The sequence below is a fragment of the Centrocercus urophasianus genome, unplaced genomic scaffold (assembly GCF_019232065.1).
Source record: "Centrocercus urophasianus isolate 14NV4802_14NV808 unplaced genomic scaffold, USGS_Curo_1.0 seq_11, whole genome shotgun sequence".
Lineage (NCBI taxonomy): Eukaryota > Metazoa > Chordata > Aves > Galliformes > Phasianidae > Centrocercus > Centrocercus urophasianus.
The window spans coordinates 5,546,303-5,568,851 of NW_024884253.1; positions in this window are offsets into that span (position 1 = coordinate 5,546,303).

Consider the following 22,549-nt stretch of genomic DNA (forward strand, 5'->3'; position numbering starts at 1 on the left):
GTGAAACTTAAAGGTTATTTGAAAGTGGAAGAAGGAAAGGCTGATTTTTCATGGCAATGTGCAGTTTTTACCACCAATTGCGGGAAGGAAAGTCTCTCCTAGATCTCCAGAAATGCATTTGTTTGTTTTTCTCTTTCAGCAAAGAATGAGGAATTGAGTGATAACTTGCAATATGGGAGTTTGATGCCTGCCTCTCAGATGAGTTTTGCTAAGTTTAGCAGGATTCATACTTCCTATAAGCAGAGTTTTCTTCCACTGTAGCTCATTAGTCATGAATAACTGGTTCTTTTATGACCATGAATTTAATCTCTCCATTTTCTATCTGTTTCTGTGCTAGAATGTGCAGCTTGCATGTTCACAAGAAGTAGGAAATTGGTTTTCCTCACCCTGGCATCTGAGAACTACTAGTTGCAAAACTGGAGTTACTTTTGTTCACCAGTGTGAATTTCTGGGATTGGGAAATAAATGACCCTCACCTCCCATTCCTTCTGTTTTGCAATATAGCCAGAGCATAACATAACACCTAAAATTCACAGCATCATGACATTCAAAAGATTACCCTTCAGGTCCACCTATTCTGTCATCAGTGGAGGAGTCGGCAAGATATGAGAGCTGTGCTATGTTTGGCCATTACCTCATTTATTTTCCTTCTTTTAAACCATGTGCTGTCTTCTGTTTCTTGGAGCTTCATATGTCAGAAGCAGGAAGTAAGTGGGGCGTAGGATTTTCCTTTCAGCATTGTTTAGTCAATGACAGGATGCTGCACAGATGGAAGAAAGTCTTGTTTATACTGAATGAGTTGGAGCTATTGATAAAGGACAGTTCCACCCCTCTGTGAACAGCACCCTCTGTCCTGGCATCTTGAACAGGTGTCATGAGCTCCACTTCAAAATTAGCCTGCAAGCAAACAGCATCTGAAACAATGACTTTGAAATAAAAATCCTGACTTTTTTTCCATTTGTTCCTTCACTCTTGTTCTCCATTTATTTATTCATTTATTTATTTATTATTCTCTTTTTTTTCGCCTTTTTATTTCTTTCTCATTCCCTCCTTCTTTCTTTCCTTCCTTTCTTCCTTCTTTCCTTCCTTCCTTGTATTAGATTCAGTCACAGTTACGCTAGTCATCTTTCAAAATGCTTTCCTTAGAGACATCCACATTTGAGGAATATATAGATCCCCATTCAATGTGAACCCAGCCATCTTAAACAGAAACCTCTTCTCAAGGCCAAGAAGTCTTTAGATCTGTATTCTGTTACAGCCATAGAAGCTGCTACACAAAAATTTTATGAGATAGACACCTTTCTTCATATAGGTTTTAAAAAAAATCAAAAACACTTGTTTGATAGAACACATTTGAAGTTTCATTCTACAACAGACTCACTTGAAAATATCTTCTTAGTGCAGATGCAAAGGCAAACAAAACAGGAGTGGTTATAGGAAAAGAAAGAACAAAACAGAAAGCATTGTTATGCTACTCTGTAAAACCTCTTTACTCTTTCATCTTACTGCATGCAATTCTCATCCCTAGATCACAAAAAAAAAACAAAAACAAAAAATGGGATATACTGGAACTAGAAAAAACACAGAGAAGGGAAAAAGGAATAACCAAAGAGATCAACCGTGTTCTATTTGAAAAGATATAAAAAGCAGCTGATATGTCTGTCTGAAGAAGACATGATGAGAGGATATGATAGCAGAAAATAGAAGTTTCGAAAATCCTGGAGAAAAGAAATTGGCAGTGATCATGCAACACTTCTCACAGCTGAAGAATACGTGGGAGTAGGGATACAAGTGAAATTATGAAGTAGGTATTTGGCAACCATCAAGCAGATTTATATTTTCAAATAGTGCCCAAGGACATAGTGGAATTCATTGAAACACAATTTCAGTGGTGCCAAAATGTGATTTGACACATTCTTGGAAATAAAGCCCATCAACAATTATTAAACATAAATACACATATTCAGCGCCTAGATAGAGAACTTAAAAAAAATGCTGATTTTCTGGAGGAAGGTATATCAGAGGAAATGTTACTCCTGTCCTTTCTTGTTTTCTCTCCTTCATCAACTTTCAGGATCAAGTTATTGTTCTAATGAGCTGTGGTCTGACCAAGGAAAGCCATTCTTTTGTGCTTAGAATGCATGTAATGACATTGGTGATTACATCAGTATCACTACATTCATAATGACACTGAAATATAATGCTTGGTGCTACTTGTTTTCATAAAAGACATGTAAGGATGTAGCAATTCAAATGAGTATCTGTTCAACCCGCATATTTCCATAGCAGCTTCTTAAGTGACTACATCTTGGTCAGGAAATAATTGCATAACCTGGAGTTTAGGCAATAGGGAGAGACAGTTCTGAGATAAATCTTTTTTCCTAGAAATCCAACTCTGTGTGCTGTCACCTTTTGCAGGTCTCCTGCTGACTTGTATTGGTGTTCTGCAATATGCAGCAGTCTTTCCTTTAGCTATCTCTGTCTGCCACTCTGCTCAGTCTGTTTGAAGACCTTTAAAAGTTCCCTGCAACCCATCATCACCATGTGTGTGATAACAAGTCTAGGAAGGGCTATGGTTGCACGGAGAGCAAGGTATGAACCTAGGAGTAGAGCTGAAGGTGGATTTCCCAGTATATCTCCAAAAAAATGTGAGCCAGGTAGATGTGCTGGCTCTGAGTGGCCAACTTCAGCCTTACTGAGGAGTCCCATAATGATTGTTCTCTCCCAAGCACAAATTGAATAACTGATTGGCTCCCACAACAAAGCTGATCTTAGCTCTTTGTCCTCTTTTCTGCTGCCAACATGTAAAAAGGTCCAAAAGCAAATCTGGAATCATGACAGTAAGAGCAATCTGCTTTCCTCACTTAGAGATAAGTGGCAAAGGGGCATAGGAAAAGGAACAGAGGCTGAGAAAACCTGGTCAGACATGCTGCTGAAAACAGATAAAATTTTAAAGCAGACTCCTCTTCAGCATTCTCTGTCCTTTGGCCATGAAACTTCTCAGACCCTAAGTACTACAGAAAATTATTTAACCTTCATTGCCTTTCTTATACCTTGCTTGGTGCAGCATCTGCCTGGTCAAGGGTGCAGAAGCAGAGACAACTGGCCCACAGATCTTTGCACTTAACAAACCATTAGCAAACTTGGTGAAGGGACATTCCTGCCATCATTTCTGCTTTCTTCCTTCTGTTGAGATCCTGAATGAGCTACAGTCAAGAAAATACTACAGTAGATGGATGTCTTTCCGCTTATTCCTCATGTTATGTGTCTGGCATTCCAGAGACTTCCATTTTTAGTAATTAACATAAGAGGAAGGAAACAGTTGTTATGGTAATAAGGGAAATAAAAATACAGTGTTTCTTCTCCATTCTATTTTCTTGCTGAACAGGTTTTTACTGCTCCATGTCTCTCTCTGTTCTAAACATTGGCATCTCTTTAAAACTTCTGCTTTGAAACATTTTGGGACATAAGCACAAGGAGCTGACGGAAAATAAACATGGAATTAGAAAACAACAGCCACCCAGGAAATTAGCAAAAAACAATTGTGCTATCAAATTTTTATTCTCTCCAAAAGGCTCAGGAGAAGTAAAATTTCCAGTGCAAGCAAAAGGCATGTGTGGGACAACTAAGGATCAGATACAGCCTGAATTCATAAACAGTAGATCTTGCTTGGCCAAGCTCAACTCTTCTATGTCTAGGTGACCCACCTGGTGAACGATGGAAAGGCTGCTGACATAGCTGCTGACATGGCTATCTAGGCTTCAGCAAAACTTTCGACACTGTTTCCCACTGTATTCTCCTGGAGAAACTGGTAGCCTATGGTACAGCCTATGGTACATCTACAGGTACACTCTTTGTTGGGTAAAAATAGCTGGAAGGCCAGGCTCAGAGAGTGGCGGTCAGCACAGTTAAATCCATCTGGCAACCAATCATGTGTGGTGTTCCCCAGAGGTTAATATTGGGACCCATCCTGTTCTATTGATGATTTGGATGAGGGAATTGAGTCTATTCTCAGTAAGTTTGCAGATGACACCAAGTTTGAGGGGAAGCGTCAATTTGCCTGGACGCAGAAAGGCCCTTCAGAGGGACCTGCATGTTGGGATGAACCCAATGGAATGAAGTTCAACAAAACCAAATGTCAGGTTGCTACAACCACAAGCATTGCTACAGGCCTGGGGCAGCGTCTCAAAAGCTGCTCAGAGGAAAAGGATCTGGGGGTGTTGTTGATGCTCAGCTGAACATGATCCTGCAGTGTGCCCAGGGGGCCAAAATATGGCATCTTGTCTTGTAGAGTGCAGCCAGCAGGAACAGAGAGGTGATCATCCCCCTGTACTCAGCTCTGGTGAGGCCACACCTCGAGTGCTGTGCTCAGTTTTGGATTCCTCACTACAATAAAGACACTGAGGCCCTGGAGCATATCCAGAGAAGGGCAATAACACTGTGAAAGCTCTGGAACACAAGTTTTATGAGGAGCAGCTGAGGAAACTGGGACTGTTCAGTCTGTAGAGGAGGAGGCACAGGGGAGACCTTCTCTAGAACTACTTGAAAGGAGATTGTAGTGAGGTGGGTATTAGCCTCTTCTCCAAAGTGACTTATGACAGGATGAGAGGTACTGGCCTCAAATTGTGTCAGGGGAGATTCAGGTTGGGTACTAGGGAAAATTTCTTCTCAGAAAGAGTGGTGAAACATTGTGACAGGATACTTAGGGAAGTGGTAAAGTCACTTTTCCTGGAGGTGTATAAGGAAAGGGTAAATGTGGCACTGATGGACATGGTTTACTAGGTAATAATGGTGGTGGTGGTTGAATGGTTGGACTAAATGATCTTAGTGGTCTTTTCCAACCTTAATGATTCTATAATTCCATGATCTCCACTGAATCCTTTACAGATGTTACCACATGTGTCTCATGGGGGGGCTGTGCACCTGCCAATACCTGTATACATTGTGATGACTGGACTATATAAAAATTTAGTTTGAAAGGGACGTATTGTGATCATGTAGTCCAACTCAAACAAAACTCAGTTGTTTGGTCAGAACTCATATATATATATATTTTTCATATTTGGGTCTGGAAAGGAAAGTCAACAGTTTACAAAATGCCTGCACATCCTTGGGATGTCTGTGAGTTTGTTGAAAGTTAGCAAAGTTTTTTTTTTTTTCCAATAGCAAATTTGAGAGAGTGATTCAAAGACCTGTTCCAGGTTCTGCCCCTGTGAATGTTTGTTGCATGAAAAAAGGTAAAGAATTTGGGCAGAAAATAAATCCCTGTGCAGTCCACCTTGTCCTTGGATATCAGAGTGGTTGGAGGCAGCTGACCTTAGATTCTGAGTGATGCCCAATTTGGCACTGTAAGTCCAGCTGTGTTCAATATTTGAACTAACATGATTACGGATTCGGAAATAGCACTCTGCCCAATTCATCTAGTCATGTTCAACTGGAGTGTCATGACCACTCCATGAGATCTTGACCAGGCCCAGTGAAAACTCTCATGGCTAAGTTAGTAAATAGTGAAGTTTATAAAAACAACACATCACAAATTTTTTGATTGCTCTTGATAAATATGCTGTCTGTAAAGCATAAGAGGTTAAACTAAGAACATAAATAACACAGCCAACTACAATTGCATTAAATTTTGGAATAACTGTACAGAGATTTCTAAATTTCCTGATGGAAGCACTTCATACAAGTAAGTGTGTGAATCTTACACAGTTAGTGTCCCTATAGAGGGGGAAGACAGGCACAGCCCACCAACTGGTGCCAGAAAACAGAGGTGTCCTCCCAGCTTGTTTGTGATGGTATCTTTCCCTTGTCTATGATGATATCCTTCCTCCCCCAGATTCCATCTCTCTTAGCCATTTTATGTTATTTTCTTACTTTCAGGTGGAGCTTGAGTGACTTTACTCATTCTTTTGTTTTGCAAAATTTACTTGGAAACACATTTTGGCAGGAAGGTGGAAAACTGGTAGCTCAGGACTGTCTCAGAAAAACAAAACATTTTATCATTTTCAACAGAATCTTGAAATTCCCATCCCTGCAGGATGATCACAGAGTTTGGCCATGGAGCCTCCTTCCTGCTCAGGGCTCTATAATGTTTATTTCTTACAGTCAACATACGAGGCTCCCCTGGTGTGTGTTAACAGCTAAGGTTACAGGTCACATCCCTTAGAGAATTGTCATGGAATGGATTATCCACTACATTCCACTTTGAAGGTTTACCTTCTCTCAAGAGGTGGACATTTCAATACATCATTTCTAATAAATATTCCACAATGACAAAAAGGAAACAAGTGAAAACGACTCTTAAAATTCTTCATCTTGAAAAAAAAAGAAAAAAAAAAGAAAAAAAAAAGAAAAAAAAAAGATAAAAACACATGGAATAAATCTGCTCTGCCTAAATGATTATGTTCACCTGTGTTGCTTCTATTTCCTTCATTTCCTTTCTCCATGACAGAGTGATAAAATAGACTCCTGAATTAAATGGACTGAATTTGACCCTGAGAAACATCTGAACCTGGCAGGCTTGCTTCATAATTCACAATGATTCCTCTCATGCAAGCATGGGAACAAGAATCTACTGTTTTTCTGAAGACTGCACTTTGGAATTGGAGGACTTCTTAAATCGGAAGGCTGAGGAAATTCCCAAGTCTCCTGCTTTAAATATACCAAACAAATTAAATATGCTTTCATAGAGGAAACATAAAGCAAAACACTTGAACAGCCCTAATTGTTTGAAAGAATCCCCAGGGTATAAAACCTGGACCTTGAATGTACTGAGAAGGACCAGAATTATTTTTTCTGCTCCCAAATATTTCTTTGAATTGGGGTGCCAGAGTTCAAGTAACTTGGCTAGCATGACATCTTATAGTATTTAGATACACTTATCTCACATATATGGACACAATTTTATGTAAAATGGCTAAAAATAAATAAGAAGCTGCCTGTTTCTTTCTAGAAATACATGTCCTTCCCAGTATATATATACTTCAGAGTTTTCTAAGGCAAAAGAAATTCTCCTAGATTTGATGAGAGTTATGAGGCTCCAGGGTCCAGTTCAATGGGAGAGGGTTATAGTTAGTTTAAAAGAGTGCTACTCCAAATGGAAAACAGAGATCAATGACAACAATCTGAATGTTCTTTGAACAGCTACTGTTTGCTGCCACCAAATTACCTAGTGTATGTCGAATTTGTAGAATTCCCTTTTGGATGCATGTTTAGCCTCTGCTGCAGATAGGTAAGCAAGACAGAGCACTTAGCCTTATTCTTAGTTCAGCAAATGTAAGACAAGAAATGGCTGTGCTGGAGAAGCAAGACAAATCTCCATTATTCATTCAGGAAATAAAGGTACTTCTGTAATGTGAGATACAGGAGCATCAAGAAATTGAATGTATGCATACATGAACATCAGCATTTTATGTTTGTTCTGTTTCCATCTGTCTTTAGAAATATTCTAATATTCTAGTCTGTATATATGACTATTTTCATTCCCAAATATTTCTCAAGCCTGTAAGTTCCACCTCTGAGTAGAAGTAGAGAAGCACTTTATTTTGTGCTGAGCAGTTTGTTAGCAGTTCAATATCTGATTAAGAAGCAAGCTTCACTGGGATTAGTACATCAGGAATTTCTCCCTTAATTTTTCTCCTTTGGGAGTTACTTGCAAGAAGCGTTCTCAGAGCACAACCAACACATCAAATATGAGTGACACTTAAAAGAATTGCAGCTGGAGGAAATACCACACTACTCAAAAATGGTCACACTGTTGTAAAATGAGCACATAGTTTCCTGGCCCTTGGGACATTTGGTTTCAATTTGTTCTTCAGGTGAACGACCCACTGAGCTATAACCCAGCAAATGTTCTGTCTCCCAGGAATAGAGTATGCCGTGGGGGATAGGCAATGAAAGTCTGCTACATTACAGGAAAAAAAAATATAGAATTTTGAATCTCTTTCTAGATTAAAAAACAAACCAACAAAAAAGCATTAGTGGGAAGAGGATTATGCAACTCAACAGTTAGGGAAGGGGAAGAGAAGTTATGGAAGTAGGAGAAGTGGTATTTTCCTTCTCCTCTTCTGAAAAGGGAAGAAAGTTGGAACATCTTGTCCATTCTGCAGTATCAAAGAAAATTGGCCAAGGCCAGCCATCTGCCTACAAAATTACAGTGTACATCCATGGAGAGAAAACTCTCCCTCCAGAGCATGATCGCATCATCAGTGCAATCTACTGAGAGAAGTCAATGCTTTATGCTATTCCACTTGACACATCTGAGCATCATCCAAAAGAGTTTTAGACACACCATTCAAAGATAATTCAGAGAAAGTGATATCAGTTAAACATAATGAAAAAAATGTATGTTTCTTTTTGAGAGCATTCCTCTGCCTTGTGCAATTCACCCTCCATTGCCAGAAATGGCTGGCATTCAGAGCATCTTGTTCCCTAGGCAAAAAAAAAAGCAAAATTTATATAGCCAAAAAAATTATATAGCCAAAGAATGTCCATCAGCATTTCAAGATCTCCATAAGGGGAAACTGAGCTTTCTGAAATGTTTCTGTGGTAGAGCTTATTTTATTAGAGGGAAGGTTTATGTATAGAGGCACCAGCATTAATTCCTACCCACAATCCTAGCTATGGATAGGAAACAGAACTGAGTCAGAAATAAGGTTCCACCTTAAAGATTATTCTTTTGTTTAGCTCTGTTGCTTTCTCAGCATTAACTCTCATTTGGCAGAGGAAAGTGCCTTCTCACAGATGTGCATTTTATAATAGGCATTTCAAAGATGCAAGGACTAAAGGAAAGCATTTCTGTCTTAAGTACACTCATCTCTCAAATGACCAGTCAGCATATGTAGACAGAATATTCAGTTACTGTAATTTAGTACAGCATGGAACACAGAGTACTGAGAAGCAGAAGTCAATAAGAATATTTAATAAACAGGAGCAGAACAGGAAGACTACACTGAATTATCGCCAGCTTGTTATCCTTATGGGTCCTATTCTATCCAATTTACTCTCCTTAAAAACTAATTTTCCTTTATTTCAGTTAGGCACTCAACCTTCTCCACCATTCACAACAATTGCCTCTTCAGAAAATGGACAGGAAACATACAAAAACTTAGTCAAGCCTAGGAAGAGTAATGTAAGTGAAGCAAAGACTGCAATTACAAAAGTGGTTGTGGAGCCACTCAGCTTTACAAAAGGGCCTGCTGTTGAAATCTTTCCAGGGCTTGCAGCATTCTGTGTTTTGCAAAATTTACTGAGGGGTCTGTAGCAATGCAGAACTACTTCCTTCTGTCCCTTTTGCTTCCTTTCTTTTTCTGATTATAATTGACCTTTTCCCATGCAGTAGAGTATTGGCCTTTAAATATATTGTTTTAATTGCGAAGAGTTGAGGAGGACGAGGAAGGACAGTCTTAACAAAATGGAATAATATATTACTCCCCCCAAAAGCAAAGGATAATGATTTGTGTTAGCTCAGTATCACAGTGTCAGCATGACTCAGTTTCTTGGTTATGTTCTCCCAAGGGAGCCAACATTTATAACAGATGAGGACAGAGGAACTTGCTAGTAATTGCAGTGGGGATTTCCAGATTCAGTGACAGCACAGGAGGTCAAGAAACATACCTCAGGAACCATCTGTTAAGTCTGGGTTTAGGTTAGAAAAACAAACTAAAGTATTGTGAATTCAACAACTCCTTGTGTCTTGAATGCCTGACTTGCTTCCCCTGTGGAATTGCTTATCTCAACCTTTGGAGGACTGGTCAGACATTTGAACTGCAAAAAATATCCCTGTAAGGTTGAAGCGAGAGCCACAAACATTAGAGAAACATTCCCTCACTCACCAAAAGACCCAGTCAGTAAGGTCATTTCTTCTGTTGCTCTGGAGTTCAGAAGATTTAACCACTGACGTGCTCATCTTCCATAACGCATTAAATATACACAGGAAAAAAATGTTCCATGCATAAAGTAAGTCACCCACACGATTATAACCAGCTGCTCAAAAATGTATAGATCTAACTCAGCCACACATTTGCACCCACACTGAGAAACTGCTTGGATAAATATGGATTTTTACTGACAAGTGTCACTGAATTAACTTGGATTTCTATAAAACTGGAGACTGAGAACATGGTTTCAGTTGTTTTCTTATAGATTCATACAGGCTGGGCTCCTCTTAGAGCTGACTCACCTTAGAGAGAAAAAAGAATCTGGCTATGAAACAAGAGGATCACATTAGACTCCTGTGCATTGGATAGAAACTGATAAACCCTAACCACACTACCCCATGGTGTCTGCTAAGGATTGCTTTCCCACTCATAGCACAGAGATGTTCCAAAAAACCTCCTGGCCAAAGAATTCAGAATCATCAATTTATGCAACGTGAGTTGGAGGACATTATATACCCCAGGCAAAATTTGACCATAACGTTGTGCATCATGAAACTTCATACTGTATATTTCATATTGTACATAAGAGAGAGAGAGAGAGAGACAGAGACAGAGAGACAGAGAGAGAGAGAGAGACAGAGAGAGAGTATATTGTATATTATTCAGCTGTAGCTTCTAAAAAAATCTATCTCCTTCTACCTGCAGGAACTCAAGAACAGGCCCATGGGCTCAAGAATAGAAGGCATGAACACCCAGAAGAGACAGATCCTTGGACAGTCCTGAGTTTCTGGATGCGCAGGCATCCTGTGCTATATAGACAGAGCCTATTCCTTTGCTTTTGTGTGTGAGGATTGAGATGAAGTATGCGTATCATAAGAAAATCCCTACCTTTCTCTTATTCACTTCAGGTCCTTGTGCTATACAACTCGTGTACAGTAAATGTGTTTTCTTATTGGTTTTCTTCTCTTGTACCCTCCTTTCTCTGTCTCTCTCTTTTTACCCTTGCCTTTTTTTTGTGGCACACTGCATTGCCCATTATGTTACACAGGAGTTTGCACAGAGGCTTTTCTGACCTGTTGCCCTGACTTATCTGAGCTGAAAAGTGAGCTTGATTATATTTCAGGACACTGATTGCTAATTGAGAAGCAAGAGAACCCAGCTCACACCAAACAGAACTTTCACCCCCAAAGTAAACTTGTTGCAGATTTTTTTTCTTTCTCCAATCTCTGCCTTTTTATTAACTCTGGTCAAAATCTCATCTAAGTGCAAGCCTGAGCACACATTTAACACAGACATTTACCATCTCATATCCAAGACGATTTTGCATGGCAGTACTCAATTAAGTGAAATGCTCACTTTTTGTAGTTCAAGACTTTGTTTGTTAACAGGGAAGTTTGCTTTAGAAGAAAAGTCAGCCTTGTGGATCTGAAATGCATCCCTGCAGTTTGATGTTCAGCTGCAATGAGCATTTTCTCCATGGCTTGTTGTTGAAAGCTGAATTCTCTTGCTCACACGGCATGGAGAGGCACAGCATTTAAATAAACCTAGATGTAATAGTACAAGACAGTTATTGGTTAAATAGCATCTGCTCTCAATATATTATCCTTATTACAGCTAATAGGAAATACACACACACGTGATTACGGGATAGATACATCATGCAAGAACCAACAGCTTTAATCTCCCACCATGAGTGCCAAAGATTTCCAAATTTAGACCTCTCCAAGAAGGAAAAAGCAACCCAAATCTTCATGTTTCAGTATTTTCACAGTGCCTCAGAATCACAGAATCTCTGAAGCTGGAAGGGACTTACGGGTCCATCTGGTTCAACTCCCACTTAAGCAGAGACACCCAGAGCAGGGTGCCCAGGACCATGCCCAGGCAGCTTCTGAAGATCTCCAAGGAGGAGTCTTCAAAGCCTCTATGGGCAACCTGTGCCACTGCTTTATCACCCACACAGTTCATAAGTACTTCCTAATGGTCAAATAGAACCTCTTGTGCTTCAGTTTGTGCCTATTGCCCTGGCAGAGCCTGGTTTCATCTTTGTATCCTCCCTTTGGGTATTTATGGATGTGACCCCCCTCTAAACCTCCTCTTTTGCAGTATGAGCAATCACAGATGTCAACATCCCAGATGTTTATCATCCTTTCCTGTTAAAGGATGAGTCTAGGGATGCACATGCTGTGCTTGTGGGCTCAGGATTGCTTATTGGACCAAATGAATCAAGAAATTGCACTGGCAACAACTACATCTGGAGAAAAAATAGAAGATATGTTCATATTTATGATAAAGATATATCTGTGTCCTACAGAGATCTTCTCTTGCAATAGCTTATCATTGCTATTGCCTTCATGAAGGCAGCCTGCAAGCCCCCACCCCCCAAAAAAAAGAAAAAACACCAATCCAAAACAAAACAGAACATTAAAAAACAAATAAGAAAGAAAGAGCTTTTTTTTTTCAAAGGCTAATCTTTAAGTTGCACTAGGGCTCTGTTCACTATCAGTCATCAAATGAAAAAACAATCAACAGACTTCAGCAGGATAGGATTTGGTGCGTACAAAAAAAATGTAATAAGCAATACAATTGTCTCACAGGTGTGAGAAATACAGTTTTAAAGATCTGCCATCTTTCCTTTTTCCGGATGAGGCTGGCTACCTACACAGGCACCTACACAGTCTGAGATGTCTGGTACCCCCTCATTGCCACATTTTTACAGAAGAGTCGCTAGGTTTGTGTTCCAAGATATATAACATGCATATGGGTGCATAAGTATTACATTGAGAAGGAGGAAAAATCACAGTTTTTATAAACCTCTTCACTTGGCACATACTTTATAGGCAATGAAGCTGCATATCTCTGCTAGTTGAAGTTTGAATCTTTCCCCCCCCCCTTTTTTTTTTTCCTGGTTAATTCTTTGGAATTGGTTTTTGTTCTACAGGATTTTTATTTATTTATTTATTTTATTAGAGAAGTTTGTACTGCCACATTCCAGGCAACAGTGAAACACCTCGAACTGCCTACAAAAATGCATCAAATAGGGTTGTGCCTCTATGAAGAATGACTAACTTTGCTTTGAAAGGCTGACCTAAATTTAAGAGTGCAAAAAGGGAAAGAAACATAGATCAGTGAATATTCAGAAACCTGAGCAGTTGTATATACTGTGGTAAAAGTGACAAAAAAATGACTTTGATGACCTTTTTTTCTCTATCATATTTTTTCATGCTGTCTAGGAGTCAGGGAGAGGCTGTAATTCTGTGGCCTGATTTACTCAGCTCTCGAACTTTGTTATAAGCTACAGTGAAGGGAAACTCATTTCTGTTAGAAGTCCATCATCAGAGAACGAGGATTTCAGTACAGTTAATTGATTCTGATATAATCAGACTAGTTTTTTTTACCTCCTTTTCCTAATCCCACAAGGCTTTATTAAAATCCTTTTCACTAACAGCATAAGGTGTACAGCATGGAGGCTATAACAAACAAAAAAGCTATTTCCTAAGCTCTCACTGTGTATGTCTGAAAGATAACAGTGTTTAGTGATATCCGAAGGACTCTAATGCTGAGTTCACAAGTTTTTGGGGCAGTTCCCAACACAGTATTTTTTAATCCAAAGAACTAAAGAAATAGACAGACATACACTGTGAAACAACGAGATAGACTTAAAAAGCTGCTTGCAAACCGAGTTTTAACTATGCACAAGTGGAAAAATAAATGGTCTGTTTACATGACAGACAACCTGGCAGTTTTATGTTGGATGAAGATGAGATTAGCTCTGCAGAAATACATCTAGATGCACACAAAATGCCAGCCGGCTGTGTCATGCTATATATTGATACAGACATATTTTCAAATCCATACACTTTATGAAGCCAGACACAAGATTATTATGACTTGCTTGCAACAGGAAATAGTAAATGTCAGTACATGTAGGTATATAAAGCATAAATAAATATGATCTTTGTATGGTTATACTCTGACTTCTTTATTGCAATCCTCTATTTTAACAACAATTGACTGTGGAAAAAACTCTAAGTCACATCTTTAAGTCACATCACAGTCTCTGGCTGTCTTCAGTTCTTATCCATGCAAGGCCATCTTGCAAAACTATGAGCACCATCTGCAAAAATATTGAAAGAATCACAGAATCACAGAACGGCCAGGGTTGGAAGGGACCTCAAGGATCATGAATCTCCAACCGCCCTGCTACATGAAGGGCCACCAACTTCCACATTAAATACTAGGCCAGGCTGCCCAGGGCCTCATCCAATCTGGCCTTGAACACCTCCAGGGACAGGGCATCCACAACCTCTCCTGTTCCAGTACTGTTCCAGTACTTCACCACTCTCTCTGTAAAGAACTTCCCCCTGACATCCTACCTAAATCTCCCCTCCCTCAACTTAAAACCATTTCCCCCTGTCCTGCAGTTATCAACCCTTTCAAAGAGTTGATTCCCCTCCTGTTTGTAGGCTCCCTTTAGGTATTGAAAAGCTGCAATGAGGACACCCCTCAGCCTTCTCTTTTCCAGGCTGAACAAGCCCAGCTCCCTCAACCTGTCTTCATAGGGGAGGTGCTCCAGCCCCCTGATCATCTTTGTGGCTCTCCTCCGGACCCTCTCCAACAGCTCACTGTCTTTCTTGTACTGGGGGCTCCAGACCTGGACACAGTATTCCAGGTGAGTCCTCACAAGGGCAGAGTAGAGTTGACAATAACCTCCCTAGAATAATTGGCTTCAATCCCATTCTCATGAGTGTTTTTGCCTTGCAGCCTTAATACCAGTCATTAAGCCAACACCCATCCTCCATGCTACCAATCACTGAGTTCTACAACCTCAGGAGCTCTCTCTGATAGTTAGTCTCATCAGTAGAATGCCTCCAGCCTCCCTCACATACAGTGTTTGGGGCCCTCTGGGGACCAAGCCTGAATGATTTTACAAGAATTAGTCAAAAAACATGGCAACCTTTTTCCATTGGTCCTAAAAGAGTTTCATTAAAACCCACAGATCTCACTCTAAATGTACTGTTTCTAATTTTGCTCTTTTCCCACTGGGAAATTATTTAATAATCCAAATGAGAATGCTTTAATTTATAAGAGTTCTTTCCCTCCCTTAGGACAAAAACTTTCACTTTTAAGCATTTAGCACATGAAAGTGTTTCATTTCCATATATGATGTGCTGTCCCTTAATGAACATTGTGATTTTAAAAACATGATTTGTCCTGTCCCCTTTGTTGTGCATTTGCCTCCACTGTGATAACAGTGGGGTTTTACTTCCACAACAGAAATCTTTTCTCAGAACTGGACAAATGGCAATTTCAGATATAAAAGTGACACATTCTGATTCAAGCAAGGCACACTGACTTGTTAGGTGTACTTCCTATTGTACAAATCATGGTAGGGGATTAGATTCAAATGTCGTATTAAACTCACCTTTTCCTTACAGAGAAGCAGTATACCTGAATTGTCTCAAGTTCACCCAAAATAACTCAACATGAGACAAGCTTAGAAGTGAAAATATGTTTGGGTATTTTTTCTTTTTATTTTTTTCTCCAACAAATGCAAAGGAATGAAAGTTTATAAATATTACTGAGTTACTGTTTTCTCTTCAAAGAATCATAGAATCATTCAATTTGGAAAAGACCACTAAGATCATCAAGTCCAATCATTCACCTATCTCCACCATGCCCACCAAACCACATCCATCAGTGCCACCTCCCTGGGCAGTTTGTTCCAATGCCTCACTAGTAGTACAGAGATGTAATTTTGTTTCATAGCTCACAGTTGTTCTTATCCATTTACTCTTTACTACCATTATACTAATGCAGAAAGCAGATTTGGTGTCTACAGAGGTCTTTCCAAATTGCATTCTCAAACCCTCACTGTTTTTGCCAGTTAATAAACGCACTGTTTCACTAAGACGCAAAAGTCAGCTCTCAGCAGTGTGCTGGGAAAAAAAAGTACATCAGGATTCTCGCAGCCCAGATCTCTGGCAACTTAAGCTTACTTAACTGCAACCAAATTTCACCAAAAATGTGTCTGAGCCATGCAGTTGATTCTCATTGCCACACTGTAGTGACAAAGAGCTCTGACATATCATTTGTTTTTACTGCCTCATGTATCAAAAGCCCGTGTGTCCATCCATGCTTTCAGTTGGTTTTAAGCGTTCCACTGCACTAAATGAACTGAAAACTGAAAAGTCTCAGGACAATATGAAGTTTTTCACCATGCTGTCAGAGGGTGGATGTTAAAATAGTATGGAGTTTCCCATAGTGTACCCAACAGAATACTGCAAAGGTAATGTAGAATCCAACTCATAGAATGGCTGAGATTGGAAGGAGCCTCTGAATGCAGGTGGTCCAATTCCTGTTCAAGGAGAGACATTCAGAGCAGAGTGCACAGGGGCATGTCCATGTCCAAGGAGGAGACTCCGCAGCCTCTCTGGGCAATATGTGCCAGTGCTCAGCCACTCATACAGCACAGAAGTGCTTCCTGATGGTTAAATGGAACCTCCTGCGTTTCACTTTGTGCCAATTGCCTCTTGCCATTGATACCACTGAAAAAAGCCTGCCTTCATTTTCTCTTCATCCTCCCTTCAGGTATTCAGACATTGGTGGGATCCCCCCGTGCCTCCTCTTCTCCAGGCTGAACAGTCCTACCTCTCAGATCATCCATATGTCTATGTCTCTCTTATAATAGAGAGTCCAGAACTGGAAACAGTTTTCCACCAGAACTAAGTACAAGGATCACCTCACTTGATATGTTGCCAAAAACACTGCTATTTCAGTCCTGATTCAATCGTTCTGGAAACTCATGGGCAAAATCCCAGATAAGAAATGTCAGTTGGAGCATTATAATTAAATACCATAGAGAGTGGCTTTCCTGAGGATTCTGACAGGATCGCGCTGGAAGAATTTTGCTAAATCCCCACACAACAGTGTAGGGCAGTGGTGGGAAAGTGTACAACCAGCCTAGCTGTGATAATTCAATGGTGTCATTGCTTAGCTGCCCTGAAAATCTCTGAGTTTTGTGATTAACGAATGTGCAGGTAACACTCTGTGAGTGCGAGAAAAGCTATATGAGCTCCTTCAAAAGAACGTGCTAGAGGCACTCTTTAATTACTACTCTGTTACTCCTCCTAGCTCATCGCTTTGTTAAAGTAGTTATTGCAAGCTCTGCTTCTCTCTCCACACATATTATAAATGAGAGTAAATCCAGCAAATCTAATCTGCCCAGTGCATGCAGCTGAGAGAAGAATTTGGTCCATTTTTATTGCTTTTTATATTTTATATATATATATTCCTCTTAATTTTTAATTAGAGTGTAAAAAAATAGAGTCTGTTTTTTATTAAATCCTTATTTATGAAAACTGCTGCAAACCATGCACAGAAAATCTCTGAGTGATTCTTCATTTTACCATGGTTATAAATACAGGATTAAATTAAATATGACACAGAGAATAGTCAGAAAATTTAAAAAGTGATTTTGTAAAACAGGCAAGAAAGGCAATAGAAATGATAGAGGAAGTATGTGTGTAGGTATATGCTTTTATGCGTACAAAATGCAAGATGTAGAGCAGAAAATAAAAAATTGAACATTTAAAGAACAAAGCCCTGTGGTGGCCTCACCCTGATGAGCAGCTGAACTGCACCACACAATTCTCAGTCCCCTCATCAAAGGAAAAGCAGGAGAAACACAGTGAAAAAGGGCTTAAGGGGAGAGATAAGGACAGGGACATAGCTCACTGATCACTGTTACAGGCAAAAGAAACTGAGCATAGGGAGATTAAGGTAATTTATCGCCTATTTCTAACAGACCAGAGCAGTAAGAACCTAAAAGCAAACTAAAACCAACTTCCTTCCATCCACCCTCCTCTCCTTCTCCCTGAGCATCATGGTGTAACAGGGAATGGGGGCTGCAGTCTGTCCATACCATTTTGTCTGTGTGGTGACTTCATGGCCATGCTCTGCCCTGCTCCATGTGTCCCCCACAGAGGATGCCATATTTCCTGAACTGATCCTGGGCCTCTCCTGGGCCACAGAGAACATCTGCTCTGTGCATGGAGCACCTCCTGCCCTCCTCCTGCATTTACCTGTTGCCTGCAGGACTGCTTCTCTCTCATTTCTCACTCCTCTCTCCCAGCTGTTGCTGTGAAGCAGTTTTCCCCTTTCTTAAATCTGCTCTCCCAGAGCACACCCAGCATCACTCATGGCTCAGCTCTGCCTAGTGTTGTGTTCCTCTGGGGCAGCTGGAGCTGGCTCTGATCTGATATGGTGCAGTGCTGTGTTCTGCTCACAGAGATCTCCTCTACAGCCCCCCACCACCAAAATCTTTCCACATAAACCCAATTCAAGCCTAAATCTAATATAACATTCAACATTTATTTTCCCATTCTCTTCCATCATAAAGCCTCAAACAACAACACAGCTAAAGAATCAATAAATACAACACACAGCACATATTCCAAAAGAGAAATATTTGAAGTGAAAAGTCTTGTGCAGCTCATCTTTAGGTTTAGAAAGACATTCACCTACATGGAAACTTTAAAAACCCTTCCTGAGAGCAATAAAGCAGGTGAAGGTGTAGGCAATGACTGTTCCATACACTTTTTTGGCAGCTGTTTACATACCAGCTGTCTTCTAAAACTGTCAAATCTTTGGAGATTTCTTGCAGTCATCTTTTCATTTACAACTCTGCTAGTGGATAGTTTTTCCTACAGTGGAAATTAAATAATAATCACATGAAAAATATATATACATATAAATAATTAAAAATAAAAATAAAAAAGCTCCAAGATATGTGTATTAGAAGGGAACCATACTTGTACAGCCTCTGTTGATTCTCTCTTTTGTTTTTTCCACACTGAATGCATATGGAAGAGGCCTCTCTTTCTCTCAGCACTGTTGACAAAAGCTGAATTCAAGTCATCCAAGCAATTTACAACCATAAATGCTTAATAGGTCAGTTTCTTCCTGACCCAGGTATTAATTTATAATTTTGCAGCCTCTAATAGAAGAACAAAAAGGTCCTCTTTTTCTGGTAATTAAATGTTAACTGCATATTCTGCTGACAAAAAGTATTCAGCATGACAGGACAAAGGGTTAAGAAATAAGTGACAAAAGACATATGAAGCCTTCCAGAAAATTAAATTGAGTCCCTCTTTGGGAGAAAAATAAGAAGATGACATCATTTCTGGATGCCCCTTAAAAGCACAGGAACTGAGTTAGAGCTAGTATTAATCAACATAGCTAAGACATAGAAAGACAGAAAACTCAATGCAAAACAGGCTCAAGTTTGTTACCAGGTTACTGGTAGAAATTGTCTATTACATGGGTTTTATCCCACATAACAATTGTTGTAGTGTAAGGTATTTAAGAACTATTACAATAAAATGGGAAAAAAAAAAAATCAGTTCTTTTCAGATTATACGGGTACAACTCTGGATGTTTCTCAGCTGTGTGAAGCTGAACAGATAACATACTGTATATGAATAACATGTAGGAAGCTAGCTAACATGGAAAAATAAAGACTTATTTGCAGAGAGTGAAGCATGAAGTATGTTCTTGTCTGGTATGCATGTATATATATATTTTTTTTTCCATGAAACTTGATTAAAAATACACTGAGCTTTTTTCTTTGCTGCCCCTACCAAACATCAGCTATTGCAGAATGTCACTCTGGTGAAAATATGAGCATACATATGAAATTGATTTAATGCCATCTAAAGGGACATTAATCTAGTTGCAAATTTTCATTGTGAGGACACGGTGCAGTAAATTTCTGTTAGTCTAACACTAGAGTTGATAGTGCATGATATATGATACTTTCATTTGCAAAAAAAAGAAAAGAAAACTTTTCTTGAAAACCTTAATTGACTCCTGTGTATTTCTGGTTACAAATTGTACAGATAATAAAGGCAGTAAGTTTATCAACTAAGCCCATGTTTTTCAAACACTTTCAAAGATGTACAATTCGGCTATTCATTTCAAAGTATTCTCTTCATTCTCCTTATGATATCTGGGAATTAACAACCTTAATTCATATTGTTTTCCTATATGGGTTTGTTGGTTAATATAGATAGAGAGAAAAAAAAAAAAAAAAAAAAAAAAAAAAAAAAAAAGTCAAAATGCCTATTATCCTGATAAATCCTTAAAAGTGAAGTTGAGAATCAGACTGCTTCATTAGGAAGTTCTGTAGTGATTCCAGGTAAGGAAAAGACCTGAGATTGTGTTAACATTCCTTAGCAAGATCCTAATTGGGATTTTCTTTTACTTTGCTTACTCAAAGCTAAATAGTTTCAGGTAAGCACAGAGAGTGATGACAGTGATTCCAAATACTCCAGGTACATATAGGGAAAATATATTTATATTTTATATAAAACAGTTCACAAAAAAATGTGTTGGTTCCATCAACACTGCACTCCACAGAGATCAGGGCTTTGGATCAATCAATGGCAGCACAGTGCTGCAGAGCACACCACCAGGCAGGTGTCACTGCCAGAAGGTGATAGCTCACAGCAGATATGGTTAAAAACAGCCCAGGGACTCTTTTATACACTACACTATGCTGGCTAGTATATAAATTAATTGAGTGCTCGGTTTGAGGTTGAAACATCAAGGGTAGAAGTCTCCTTCTGCTTAATTCAGACCAGGGGTCGTGGATCTGAATTTGAACATTGTCTTATGTCCATAGGCAGTCACAGCCCTATTTTCTTCACCAGGGAATTTTTCTTATGGCAAGAAAGAATTGTTCTGTACCACATCATATTCCTTTTAAACACAGATGGGAAAAAATGAGCATCTGCAGAAGAAGCCTCTCATGCTAAAAGATACTTCGTGTTTTTAGAAAATGTACTGACTGTTTGGTCTGAGATTGCTTTAGATCTCTGTGACGATGTAGCTAATGACCCTTATACACAATAACTCTCCAATTTCTATCAGCATTACAGCCATTCCAGCATGAGTTCTGCCTTCCTCTGCATTATGTGTACATGTACATACACACACCAGATACCTAAACTTTCAGATGAGACATTTACAGCCATCCAGGCTTGCAACAAGGCATGTTTTATTCATCCAGACTAGTAACACAAACGAGTAAGAGAGCTTCTGCAGCCTCGCTCCCCATTTTGTGCAGTTCTTAGTCATATCATCAGCTAGCGCAGCCTGAGTGAAAGGTCTTTCTTCCTTTTAATGACTCATTGAGTCTTATGTGGGAAGGCTGTTTTTCACTTTTTAATGAATTCCTGATGGCAAGTCACTCTTTGGATATGACATCTGTTAGGTTGAGCAATTGGGTTGGCTGCAAAGATACCTTGAAGATTACAGAGGTAAAAGACTTTTGTGAAGAACACCCAACACAATGACTGTCTCCCAAGCCTGACGTGCCTTCTACAATCCTGACATTCTGCATAATTGGATATTTTTACCTTGTCTCTCCAGATGGAACAGCTGATATGAGGTTTTTCAGTGTTTCCAGTGGTAGCCATAAAGATCCTGATGCTTTTCTGCAGGAAGGGGATGTGGCCATGCCAACCATACAAATAAAAAGTAAGAACTGTGGTGTTCTGTAACAGAGACTTTATTGCAAGCTGTAAAAGTGGTCCCCTCTGCATTTGATAATAAAAGCAGACCCATCTGCAGTCTCCATTCAGCCATTCCAAAGTAATCTGTCCCATGGATTACCTGAGGTCCTGCATATGCCACCTCACGAATAAGCGATGGATGTTACGAATAGTTGGCCCTTACATCTTTTTAGGACTCTGCTGGGAGCAGTCCATTCTGAAATCTAAACTACCCAAATTGTCTTGCAGGGATCAGAAGTATATTTCAGCAAGAACTGAAAATGAAAAGCTCAGGGGCAAAATAAATAGAACTAATTGGCCTTATCTTAATGGAGAAAGGACAATAAAATATAAAATAAGAATGTCCAATTTCAATCTAAGAGTTATACGATTGTCCACATAGATTAAATCAAACATTTGGATAAAAGCAAACAGTGGAAAAAGGAAGTGAAAATGGTTAAAGGGAGTGTGGTGTTTTTACACAGCCTTCGTTTTGTACACCTACAGAACTGAACTTTCATTAACAACCCACAAACTGTGACCTTCTGGCAAAGGATATACCCGAAAAATTTCACTCTAAGGATGGAGATTCAGAAGATAACAAGTGGCTGTAACCAACAGTGAACAAAGAAGCAACATCAGTTCTACTGGTTTGCCAAGTAGAATTCTAAAGGTTTGAGGTGCTTCTTGTTTCAGAGATCCCTGTGCACACCCTCTAGCCAAGTATCCTGTTACAATAAAAAATTTATTCTGTCTCATATTTACAGATTATTTCTGTATGTAATCATGACATTATGGATTAGATGGAGATGACAAAATGGAACCAAAATAGTTTCTCTTTGAAGACCAAAAAACCTGAATTCTAAGTCACATTTCACATTTTGAAATGTAAAGTGTCAAATAATCTCACTTTGATGTTTTCTGAAGAAAAAGTTTTCAATGACCTTATTTCTTCATCAACGTGGGATATTTGGAGTTCCCTGAAAGCCTTTTAGACTTTCAAAATATTTTAAAGTTTGCAGTTTTGCTTATGTTTACCACAGCTTTTTCCTTTCCTTTCCTTTCCTTTCCTTTCCTTTCCTTTCCTTTCCTTTCCTTTCCTTTCCTTTCCTTTCCTTT